At 46.3% G+C, this 12,478-nt stretch overlaps 1 protein-coding gene across 12 annotated transcripts in view; it reads left to right on the forward strand.

Annotated features, from left to right (window-relative positions):
- CAMTA1 (calmodulin binding transcription activator 1) overlaps positions 1-12,478 on the forward strand; it is an 813,334-nt gene that overhangs the window by 304,501 nt on the left and 496,355 nt on the right. The window lies entirely within an intron of this gene.

The raw sequence follows: 12,478 nt of genomic DNA on the forward strand, positions 1-12,478 counted from the left end.
AACCATCCAACCATCCATCCAACCATCCATCCATCCATTTTTCCATCTGATGCTGGCTGAGCTCCTCCTGTGTTCCAGATACTCAGAGTGGATAGGATCTGTCCCTGAGATGCAGAAGTGCAGAGTGATTGAGAGACAACCAGATACTGTATTCAAGGTCAGCACAGAGTCCCATGGTCGCATGTATGGTGGCCTCTTGCTTATCCCTGATGCCTCCCTGGAGTCAGTGACATCTAAGCTGAGACCCCACAGAGGAGCAGGGAATTAGCCAGACCAATGGCAAGGGGAGAAGGGTGAGGGGTATTTCAGGTGGGAACTGAACTGAAAAGTATAGAGGCTAGAGAACCACACTAGGGTGACAAGAGGAGGGGATGTGGAGGAGCATGGGTTTAGTGGGATCAAAACAGTGGGGTAGGGGGATGGAGGTTGAGGGACCAGGCCCTGGAGGGCCTTCTATGTCACCCAAGCTAAGGAATTTCAGGTTTGGCCCAAAGCCAAGTCACATGGCAGGAGCTCCAGGCAGCCCTTCCTCTCCACCTTCCCTCCCAAAGCCTGGCCAGTCCATAGACACTGGACAAACACCTTTCTGTCTTGAGGCCAGCTCAGTCTGAGGGCCCTGGTTCAGGGTTCCCCCCCAACTCCTCCAGACCCTCCCCAGTTTGATCTACCACTGGCCTCTGTTCAGGTAGGTAATGACATGGAGTGGTGTTTAATTCTGAACTCTGCAAACTTAAAAGATTAAATAATGGATTTTGTGATCTGCTGAGCTCTTTTCTGGATAGAATGATAAGATGTCAATTGGAAAAATTTAAATATTGATGAGTTTTAACTTTGTATTGATGGGGCAGTGACATATTTTGAATAATGATTCACATTAAAAATACAAGGATTCATATTGACTATACAGCGTCTGGCTGTATTAAAATAACTGAGTAATCCTTAGAACTTGGTGCGCTTTAAAAAATTTGTTTCTTCTGATCGCTGAAGACCCAACCAGTGCATAACTTGCAACAAATGCTTGACATCCCTACCTCTTCCTTCTGCTGCCCTGTAGGACTGATATTTTTCGAGGCACCGGACAGTCTGGGGTCTTCGAAAGCCCAGTGTGTAGGAGCCAGCGGATGTAGGGACCTCAAGGGAATCCCCAGACTGTTCAGCTTCTCCTGGGTGCCTGCAGCCCTAGGGGTGAAGAGAAGGCAGAGGAAGTCTGTAGGTTGTTTAGGTTTTCATTTTTGTTGAGCTTGAAACTGTTCCCTCGGGATCTGAGATGGGTCTTCAACTGCTGTGCCCAGGGATTTTGCTCACATTCCTTGAACCCCCCCTTTGCCCTTCTGGTTGGAATTTTGGGCGCAGTGTCTTCAAGTTTCCAGCCTGTCTTTTTATCTGACTTTCTTTGCTTGTGGCTACTGAGCTCCCCTCAGGACTCTCTCAGAGGCTCAAGAATCAAACATTTAACGGAAGAGAATTGCCACGTGCTGGGATGGGTTACGTGACTGTCGTGCTGCTGGACTCTCTGTTCATTCATTCTTCATTCATTCATTCCCTGCGTATCTGTCAGACTGGAGTTCTGTGAAGCATGTACCACACCTGCCCTTATGGAGCTTATGGCCTGGAAGGGAAGACAGACATCGGACAAATGATTTACACATGACTAAATTAAGTGCAAGTGTGACAGAGGCTACGAAGGGAACAGGCCTGGAGATTTAGCCTCATGTGGAAGTGGTGTGCAAAAAAGAGCCAGCCTAGTGGGCCCACCGGGGAGCCTCAGAAAGGGCTGCTTGCCGTGTCTGAGAACTTGATTGGGAAACAGTTCTCTATTCTGATAGAAAATTTATCTTAAATGGTAAGAGTGGCATTCTATCCTGAACTGTTTGTACAAATAGTGTGGTTCATGCCGAACACCTGGTTTCCTTCTTGGAGTCTGGAATTGTGCTCTGTGTTAAACAGCGGATGCCTACGTCACCAGCCCCCAATAAACCCAGGTGCTAAGACTCTGGTGAGGTTCCCTGGCAGATGATACTTGGATGTGTTGCCACAGCCTGTTGCTGGAGTAATTAAATGTGTCCTCAGTGTGGAATTAAGTGCGGGACTCCCCTGGGAGAGCACCCCTGGAAGCGTGCGCCTAGTTTCCCCCAGACTTCACCCCCATGCACCTTGCCTTTTGCTAATTTTGCTCTGCATCTTTTTGCTGGAATGAAGCTTAGTTATGAATATGACCACAGGTTGGGTCCTGTGAGTCCTTCTAGTCAATTACCAAACTGGAGTGGCTCGGAAGCCCCAACACGGGGAGTCAGGGAAGGCCTCCTGATGAAGTGACATTTAGTTAAGACCTTGAGGAACAGTAGGGATGAGACAGTGTGTTGGAAATCACCGTAGGCAAGCCCAAGAGTTTGTACAAATGCCCTGAGGTAGGAACCGAGACAGGTTAGTGTGGATAGAGGTGTTCCTGGGAGGGTGCAACGAGACACGGGCCTAGAGAGAGAGGAAGAAGAGGAAGAAAATCCTAGATTATGGTGGATCTTTTAGCCACATTAATGAACTTGGATTTTACTTTATTTCTGATTCAACAGCAGCCCTACAAAATCAGTAAGATTAGCCCCATTTTTAAAGATGAACAAAATAAGATCACTTGCCTGGCCTCCCACAGCCAGTATGTGACAGAGCTTAGCATGAATTGAGGTCTATCTGGCTTGTAGACGTCCTGGGTTCTCTCTGCCAGATCCGTGCGTAGATCAGGGCAGGGCCTGAGCCTTCCTGAGAAAGGTTACTGAGAATAGTTACGGCAGGTTTCTATGTTCTGTTCTTTCCCTCTGGGTCTACTGTCTTTCCAGGGCTCACTGCTTTGGAAGAGTACTGTGCAGCCACCTCTGGGTTGGGGAAGAGCTTTGTGACCACGAGTCCTATGCCCGATGTAATAGGATGTTTGTTCTGGAACCTCAACTGTGTGAGCTTCTGCTTCATGCAATGTTCTTAATACCTTTGTGCCTCAGTTTCTGTACCTGCAAAATGGCAATAATAATAGTGCTTATTTAACAGGTTTGTTCATTTATAGTTTTATTGACGTGTCATAGACAATAAACTGTACACGATTCAAGTGCACAACTGGGTAAGTTTTGACATACACGTACACCGTGAAACCATTACCACAGTCACGGTAATGACCACATTCATTACTCAAAAGGTTTCCTTGTGCCTTTGTATAATCTGTCTTTCCTGCCCCTTTCCTTTCTCCAGACAAACACTTATATTTCCTGTCACTATAGATTAGTTTACATTTTCTAGAATTCTGTATAAATTGTGCCCTACAGCTCTGGCTTCTTATACCCTACATAATAGTGATTTTGACATTCCTCTATGTGGCGTGCATCAACATGCCTTAGCACATGTGTATCCTTGTCACTACGTTGCACAGCTGAAACTAACAGAATGTGTGTGTTAACCATACTGGAATTTAGGTAAAAACTTCATAAAAAATGATCAGGTAGTAGCCCATTTTATGCAAATACCACAGTATCCTTTCCTATCTGCTCGCCTAGAGATGCCCAGTTTTGTTTCTCACGTTCCGCTGTTACAAATAAAATTGCTATGAACATGCGCACACAGGTCCTTGTGTGGACAGATACTTTCGTTGCTTTTGGGCAAATACCTAGAAGTGGGGTGGTCGGATGGGGTGGTAGGCATGTGTTTAACATAAGAAGCCACCAAACTGTTTTCCAAACTGTTTTCCGAAGTGGTTGTGTCATCTCATGTTCGCACCAGCTGCGCGTGGGCTCCATTCGCCCCACGTCCTAGCTAACCCTTGGGAGGGTCAGCTTCTTCACGTGAAACGTGCTGTGGCTAATCTGCTGCCTGTGTGGTTGCGTCCCTAATGACTGATGGTGTCAGCCACCTTGCCGCGTGCTTATCCGTCATCCCGACGTCTTGTCTCTTCAAATGTTTTGCCCATTTAGAATCAGATCATGTTCCTAGTACTGAGTTGCAGGAGCCCTTTGAAGACTGGAGATAACAAATTATTTGTTGCGTATATGTCTTACAAATATTTTCACTTAGCCTGTGACTTGCCTTTTTATTTTCAGAACAGGATCATTTGAAGATACAAAGTTTTTAATTTTGATGAAGTCAGATTTGTTGACTGTTTCCTTTATGGCCTTGCTGTTGTGTCATTTTTAAGAAATCTTTGTCAAATCCAATATCATTAAGATTTTCCTCTATATTTTCTTCTAGTAGTTTTATACTTTACGGCTTATGTTAGGTCTATCATCATTTCCAGTTACTTTTGTAGGGGATGTGAAATGCAGTTAAGTGTTCTTTTCTTTTCTCCCCTGGGGCCACCTGGTTGCTTTAACAGTGCTTGTTGAAATGATCTTCATTTTCCATTGAACAGCCTTGGTCCCTTTCCTGAAAATCAATGAACCATGTACATGTGGGTCTTCTCCTAAACTTTCTGTCCTGTTCTGTTTTTCTGTCTGTATTTGTGCTGATACCACACGTTACTAATATAGCTTTACAAGGTGTGTTCAAATCGGGTGGTGTGAATAATCCAGTTTTGTTCATTTTCATTCTGCTTTTTCTACATAATTTTCATTTCCTTATACATTTTAGAATGAGCTCGTCAGTTTCTACAAGAAAGCCTGCTTGGATTTTGATTATATGTATTAAATGTGTAAATAAATTTAGAGAGAATTAGCATCTTAATAATACCATGGTTTTCTTTCCACGAACATGATACATATTTCTGTTTATATTTCCTTAATTTCTTTTTGCAGTGTTTTATAGTTTTCACTGTACACATTTTGCATGTATTTATCCTAGTATCTAAAATTTTTTTGATGCTATTAAAAGTGGAATTCAAAAAAATTTTCAACCCTCTGTTGTTGAGGCTAGTATGTAGACATAAAAGTGACTTTTGCATATCACCCTTGTATCCTGAGAACTTACTGGCTTCCTTTTTTAGTTCTGTTTGTTCTATTATTTAGTTGATTCCATAGAATTTTCTCTTAGTGAATAAAACCAATGTAATTTTTTTCCCCCAATCTGTGTACCCTTAATTCTTTTACCTTATTGCAATGGCTAGAAAAGAAAATGTGGAGCAGAAATCCCTGCCCTATTCTTGATGTTGTCGGGAAAAGCATTCAGTCTTTTATCACTAAGTGTATTAAATAAATACAGGTTTTACATAGATGTCTTTTACTAGGTTGAGGAAGTTCCCTTCTATTCTAGTGAGCTCAGACAGAGTATTCTGGGGGGAACCAACTGACTTCTAATTTGTTTCCCCTGCTTCTCATTTTCATTCCCAGGCCACTGTCATGCCATCTTCCCCACAAGCTGTCCTGCAGTGCTTTCACAGTCCCCCCATCCCGTGTCTTTCCTTCTCGCGATGATCACAGATTCCCCGAGTTGCTCTCTCTCATTCCTTGAAGATTTTGAAACCCCTGCTTCACTGTCTATTTCTAACACGACACGTGTCATAATTCTTGGTGAATTTAATATCCACGTAGGGATCCTTTCAAAACCCAGGAGTATTAGCCACAGGAAGGAATGCTCTTTGCTGTTACAAACAAACCTCAGCATCTCAGCGGCTTAATGTAACAAGAGATTATTTCTTGCTTATGCTGCAACCAACATGCCTCCCTGGGACTCACCTGGTGCATCCAGCTACGTGCCTTCTGAAGGCTTATGCCTCAGCAGCCCAGTGTGGCTGGAGGAGAATACACAGCGAAGCTAACTGGTGTCATTTATATCCACAGTCCCTCCCCATGACCTCCGTGCCCCCGAGATTCTATACATAACTCGGTTCGTACCTGTGCCAGACCATGCCAGCGTCTCCTCTCTCAAATAGCAGCTCTGCTTAGGCCTCAGTCTTTCTTCTGATGTCACTGGAGAGCAGACTGAATCAGAAGAGAGTGTGCGTGTGCCCATCAGCCTGTCTACCTGTGTCTGCGTCCAGCCCTGCTCCTGCAGACAGCCCCTCGTGCTCCTGCTCGTGTGCTGCACTCCCTTCCTTCTTACCCAGTCAAGGGTGTGCTTCCTGCTCTGGTGTTCATCTTGAGCTTTTCCCTCTCTGTCAGATCATTCCTATCACCAAAACCAGTCTATAGCATCTCTTAAAAAAAAAAAAAAAAGTCTCTCCTTGACTTTCCCCCGCAGCAAAACGGCTTGCACTGTTGTCACATGCATTCTTTCCAGTTCTTCTGGAAACTGGAAACACTGTTGCCTCTATCTATCTATCTACCTATCTATCTATCTATCTATCTATCATCTATCTGTAGCAGGGAGGGGCAGAGGGAGAGGAAGAGAGGGGAATCCTGTGTGGGGCTAGATCTCATGACCCTGAGATCATGATCTGAGTGGAAATCAAGAGTCGGACACTGAACCGACTGAGCCAGCTGGGTGCCCCATACTTTTTCATACTCAACCAGGCTTTTATCCACTCTCCTCCAGAAAACCTCTTGTTAAGGACACCATGTCCACTGACCAGTCCCTGTCCTCCACCTTGCTGACATCTAGGAGCACTTTACTCACCTGCTCACCTCTCCAGTCAGAAACCACTCACTCCGGGTGCTCCTTTGGCTCCTTTTCTGTCTCCCCTGAGTGTCTCTGTGTCTCCCCAACATGTGAATCTTGGGGTGCCCCCACTCTCAGCTATCATATTCTCCATTTCCCTACTCAAGCACTCCCTGGTGACTTCCTCCAGGCCTTCACATACATGTCAGCCACGGGCTGATGATCCTAAGCTTATCATTCCAGCCCTGACTCGATTCGTCACCTCCTAAGACACTACACTCGCACCCTGAGACTTCCCATCTCGGGAAGTGGCAACTCCAGTGTGCCCTAATGCTGGCGAGTCATCCTGCACCCCTTTTTCTTTCTCTTCTTTTATCTAATCCATCCACAATCCTGTTGACTCTAGATCCAAAACCCATGGACATCTTCAGAACCCTCACTCTTTGCCTCAGGCTCCTGGGTAGCTCAGTCAGTTAAGCATCCAACTCTTGATTTCTGCCCAAGTCATGATCTCAGGGTCATGAGATCAAGCCTTGCGTCGGGCTCCACGCTCCATGGGCAGTTGGCTTGAAGATTGAGGATTCTCTCCTCCTCTCCCTTTGCCCTCCCCCTGCTCGCTTACTTGCTCTCTCAAAAAAAGAAAAAGAAAGAAAGAAAGACCCTTCACCCTTTCGCCTGTAGTATGTACCCCTCTTTATCCCGCACTAGCACTGGAGCCCTCTTTGTCTACTCAAGGATTACAAAGTCCTGATGGACCCGGCTCTTGCTACCTTTGGGACCTCGCCTCCTGCCCGCACACTCTGCCCGGCCGGGCCTTGCTGCTTAGCTCCCCCCCCACTCGTATTCGTGCCTCGGGCTTCTGCCCTCTGCTCCGGATGCTTGTTTCCTCGGCTCAGGATGCTCATTGTTTCCTCGCTCCGGATGCCCTCTGGGCTCCCTCCCTCACTTCCTCCAGGTGCCTCTCAAGCATCACCTTCTCAGGAAGTTGTCCTTGAACACCCAGCAGAACAGAGCATCCCCGTCCCCTCCTGTCCCGCGGCCTGGTTCCGGATTTGTCGCACTGCCCACAGCCCCTCGGAGTATGCAACCGGCAGGGGTGCTGAGTCCTCGTGCACGGCTCTGCTCCCCGGTGCCTAGAGAAGGGCCCAGTATGCCACAGGGACGCAGTAAATCTTTCTAGAATGAATAAATTTCAACCCGTGTCCTCGATTAATAAACAAAAATTCCATGTCCTCCTTTAATATTAATCTAAATTTCAGAAATTAAATATGATGACTGAAAGGGAATAAAATCACTTAAAATTTGAATGTGCATTTTTATCATTAATAACTATGATAAAAAATTTATGCTAATTTTAAAGATTCAAACTGTACAGAAATGTGTAATAAAAAGTGAAAGATGACCTCTTCCACGTTTTCTCCCATTTCTCTTTCTTCCCATCCCACCATCCCCAGTTGTACAGCTCTGCTGATAGTGTTGTGTATGTCATTTCTCTGTATAGCTAACACACACACACACACACACACACACACACACACGTGATCTTTTAAAAATGGTATCTTGTTCTGTACTATATAGCTCTCTTTTTCTTTTCACCTAAAAACATACCAAAGATATTTCCCTATGCTAATGCCTTGAGATCTTCTGTGACCCTCTAACACCTAGAGATCTGTTTGCACCCCACCCCCCGCCCTGGGCATGCCCCGCTTGTGAAGACCACTGCTCAAAAGCCCCTCCCTGAAAAGCCTTGATTCTCGGAACCGAGTGTCACATTGCCCATGTCACAACCTTCCTGGCCCCTTTCCCCATCGGTCTTCTGTTCCCTCCTTTCTGTCTGCAGTGTGGCTATTTACTGCTCTGATTCAGGAGACGACAGACCCCTTGGGGACCAGTCAGTATGTGTCCTTTGTAGTTCTGTGTCTTCCATAATTGCGGGCTCAGTAAATGCTTGTTGGATGGATGAATGGATGGGTAAGGGGAGAATGGAAAAAAGGAGCTTCTCTTCCTTTTTCTCCCCCTAAGAGACACCCAAAAATGCTTCCTAACACAGATCTTGCAGGTTTGCTGACTGAGGTGTAAGCTAATTCTTCCATTAGTCCGTCAGGTGAAATTGAGGCTTTCTCAAACATGGGGTAGCCTTTCTCAAACATGGGGTAGCCTTATTTTTTTTTTAATTAACGTACAATGTATTATTTGTTTTAGAGGTACAGGTCTGTGATTCATCAGTCTTACACAATTCACAGCACTCACCCTAACACATACCCTCCCCAATGTCCATCACCCATAGCACTGGCATTTTTAAAAACAAATAAACAGCACTAATAATAATAGCAGTAAAAATTACTGTTGCCACTTAATTGAGTGCTCACTTTGTATGAGCACTGCACTTAAATACTTTAGATACATTGTCTTCTTTAATTTTCAACAGTCTGTAGGAATTGGATACTGTTATATTTTCTGTTATGTAGAACAGGCTCTGAAATCACTCGCTCAAGAATGCGCAGCTCCCTAGCGACAGAGCAGGACTCAAACCAGGGCTCTCCGATCCACAGCCTGACCTTGCCCTTGTCTCCCGGAGAACCAGCTTTGCGTGGAATTGTTTCTTCCAGTTGAAACTGGTTGCCTTTTTAACTGTAGAAAGCAACCAATTTGTGATTAATAGATTAATATGGCAACTCTTTTCCCTTCTGAAAAAGTCGTTCTTTAACTTGCACATGAAACTAGTAGTGAAAAGACTCTCCAAAAAACTAACTTTACCTCCGTCTTAAAAAAAAAAAAAAAAAAAAAAAAAATCCTTACATGGCTTGACCAGGGTCAACCTCAGCTCCCTGAGCACTTGATAACTTGACTTCTCTGGCTACCTTTCTGCCTTAGCAAGAGGGTCAGCTCAGGAGTTAGACCCAGGAGAATAAACATTTGGGTCCCAAACAGTGTGTTATATAAACTGTCCACACTTTGGACAGCATCATCAACTGTTTGTCAAACTCTGGGTTCTACAAAACTGAGTTTAAAAGAAAAAAAAAATCTGCGGAGATTCTGTCAAAGTTCCACTTGGTTAGCGTGCTTGCAATGCTCACTGTAACAAAGCTTTAATATAATTAAATTTTAAATTCCATGTAGAATCTAGTGGGTAGGCAGATGTACCGGTATGTTAAACTTTATGTCGCTTGAAAATGGTTTTCAAGTACATCAGAGGGAGACCATCCAGCTGTAAAATTATCTGCTTTATGATGCCACATCGCAGCTCTGATCTGTTTCTTTTAATTAAAAATGTACCTTAAAGTTGAACCAGCCCCACTCTCTGCTACCTTTTCACCTCTTTCTTAAAATTTACCAACAGAAGATGAAGTAGCATGGCTGTTCCATGGACCTTTGGGGATGTTTACGCAGGAAATCACTTTTCAATTAAATATTAATTTTTGTGGCTCTCGAGCTGTGGCTCAGGTCCTCTCCAGGCCAAAGGGTAGCCTTCAGGTATCTGCTGCGGTCCAGCTTGTGAGGCCTTTGGCTGACCAACACTTCCAACCTCTTGTAGCTGTTCCAGAAACAGAGTAACAGAACTTCCCGAAGGTGAGGAGATGCCAGCTTGGCCAGCTCCTCCTGCGCTGGCCAAGGTGCGAATAGCCTTCACGGTGTCTGCCCTTAGAGTGGCTTGCCAGGGTCCCTTCTAGGACCCCTTCCTCATGTTCCCCCCCAGAAGCCTTTCTTATGACTTTTTGATATCTGACTTTTTGTTTTTCTGTTTAAAGTTATCCCTTTAATGTTGGAGGTGTTTAATTTCAGAGATGTTAATTACATAGATGTTTCATTCTCTGTTAAAATACAGAACACCCACAGACAGGTGGTTGCTCATCAGCCATTGGCCTCCTGAAAGGGCTACAGCTCCTGGATCCTTCACAGAAGACCATAAAGACAGTGGGCATTGGTACCCTAGGTAATGGGCTTTGCAGAGAGAAAAGGACTCACAGAAGGGCAGACTGGGTGCTGGAATCCTCCCCAGGCCTGGTTCCGGTGGTTGCTAATTAGCAGCTGTAAATACACTCAGTGTTACTTTTTAGATGAGATTAGTCTTACACCACACCTATGATAGAGCCTGGTACACGGCAAGCCTTGAATAAATATTGTTGAGATTATGAATATTTTATTCTTCTAATTCTAATCAGATCCTGGTAGACTCTCTTTAGGATCCTTCTGGAACCTTCCAACAGGCAGAAGGAAGGGAAGCAAGTAGTGCCTTACATGGCCTGGGAGACTTGTCTGCCGTCAGACGGGGGTGGGGGGAGCTGAGGGATCATCTTGTTTGTGGCCCCAAGTTTTCTGGACAGAGAACAGGTGCTTCCGGCAGAGAAGGTGCTCAGGTAGAGGCACAGCGAGCTGAGGTGGGGTTGGTTCCCTCGCACCCACCTCTACCCTTCTTTCTGATTGCTTGGCGGCTTCGCTTCCTCCCAGCCCGCTCTGCAGCAGGAAGGGCCGAGGCAAAGCTGCAGGATTTGGCTGTCCCTTGCAGCCCTCTGTTACTTTGCTGGGATGGCTGCCCAGGTGCCCCTGCTGTCTTAGAGAGCCCCACTGACCGCCACCGCCGTTCCAGGCTACAGGCGGAGTGACTGGAGGTTCGGTGCCTCCCTGGATGATAAAGAGCCGTCCGGTGTGCAAGGGTCCTTCTGCTTCCTACACCCCTACTGGGCATCTGGTACCATCACACTCCATTGTAGGACACGCGTTTCCTTCCCTGTGCTGGAATGTGGTTGTGCTGATGCTCTCGTGGGAAAGCCGCAGGGGCGCCTGAGGGCTCAGTCACTGAAGCGTCTGCCTTCAGCTCAGGTCATGATTGCAGGGTCCTGGGATCCAGCCCCACAACGGCTCCCTGCTCAGCGGGGGATTCTGTTTCTCCCTCCCCCTCTCTCTGCCCCTCCCTGCCGTTCATGCTCATGCTCTTTCTCTCAGATAGATAAGTAAAATCTTAAAAATAAATAAATAAATAAATAAATAAATAAATAAAGTGTTCAGCCAGCTGTTTTCAAGGCGCTATCAGGCCACACATGTGGATTCTGATTTGGTGTTTTCATTTCTGCCCTGGTCTTGGTTTTCCCTGTCTAAGGTCTGCATTGGAGGATTGGGCACAGATCCCTCTCCCTCAGGGCAGCCTGAAAGGGAGGCGGGCTGCGGATCTGACAGCGCGCTGGCCCCTCCAGGGGCTCTGGGGGGAGGGGGAGGGAGGGTCACGCCAGAGCAGGTGGGAAACGGGGTTTCTGTGCAGAGAAGGGCCTGGGCATTGACTCTGAGGTCCAGAGATGCTTGGTGGGAGGGGGCTTGTCAACAGCAAGGTGAGAACGGATCCCACTCAGATGCGCTCCGGGGAGGCCTGCTGGTGAGAGCCAGGCTCGTGGACGGCTGGGCGAGAGACGTCGGTCTCCATCCTAGTCGCTATCACGGATTTGGAATATCAGTGTCATCCTCAAGCTGGTCACCTTGACCAGCTTGGCTGCACTGTGCTTTTCTCCAGCTGTTTCTCCGGATGGAGCTGGCTTCTCTGGTCTGGTTATTCGGGTTGGTGTGGGATTTCCTACAGGCACCTCGGGGGACCCTTTCCTGCTACCAGCTGTCAGCTCGTTTCTATGGCAGCGGCCCTATCTGCAGGCAATGGTGAAACTCTTCTCCCAAAGGAAGCAAGGTGTCCCGGGCCTCAGTTTACCCAGGGCTCGCGCCTTCTCCCGAGGAGTCCTCCCGGAGCACTTACCGCACTGGACCTCACTGGCAAGGCAAATACCCCCTTTCCTGATAAAGGACAAAAAATGTGTTTTTGGTCAACTTGAAAGAGTGACTCCTAGGGATTTCGATAGAGCAGCTCAGATGTCACCTTACACTGCTTCTACGAATTCAGTTGTGTGGACGCGTCAAGATCATGTGTGTATAAACGAAGTTATTCGTGGAAATGTGGCTTTTCCATTCTTGCACTTGGGAAGTAGTTTTTATT

The sequence above is a fragment of the Mustela putorius genome, unplaced genomic scaffold (assembly GCF_011764305.1).
Source record: "Mustela putorius furo isolate JIRA1106 unplaced genomic scaffold, ASM1176430v1.1 tig00003853_pilon_pilon_pilon, whole genome shotgun sequence".
NCBI lineage: Eukaryota > Metazoa > Chordata > Mammalia > Carnivora > Mustelidae > Mustela > Mustela putorius.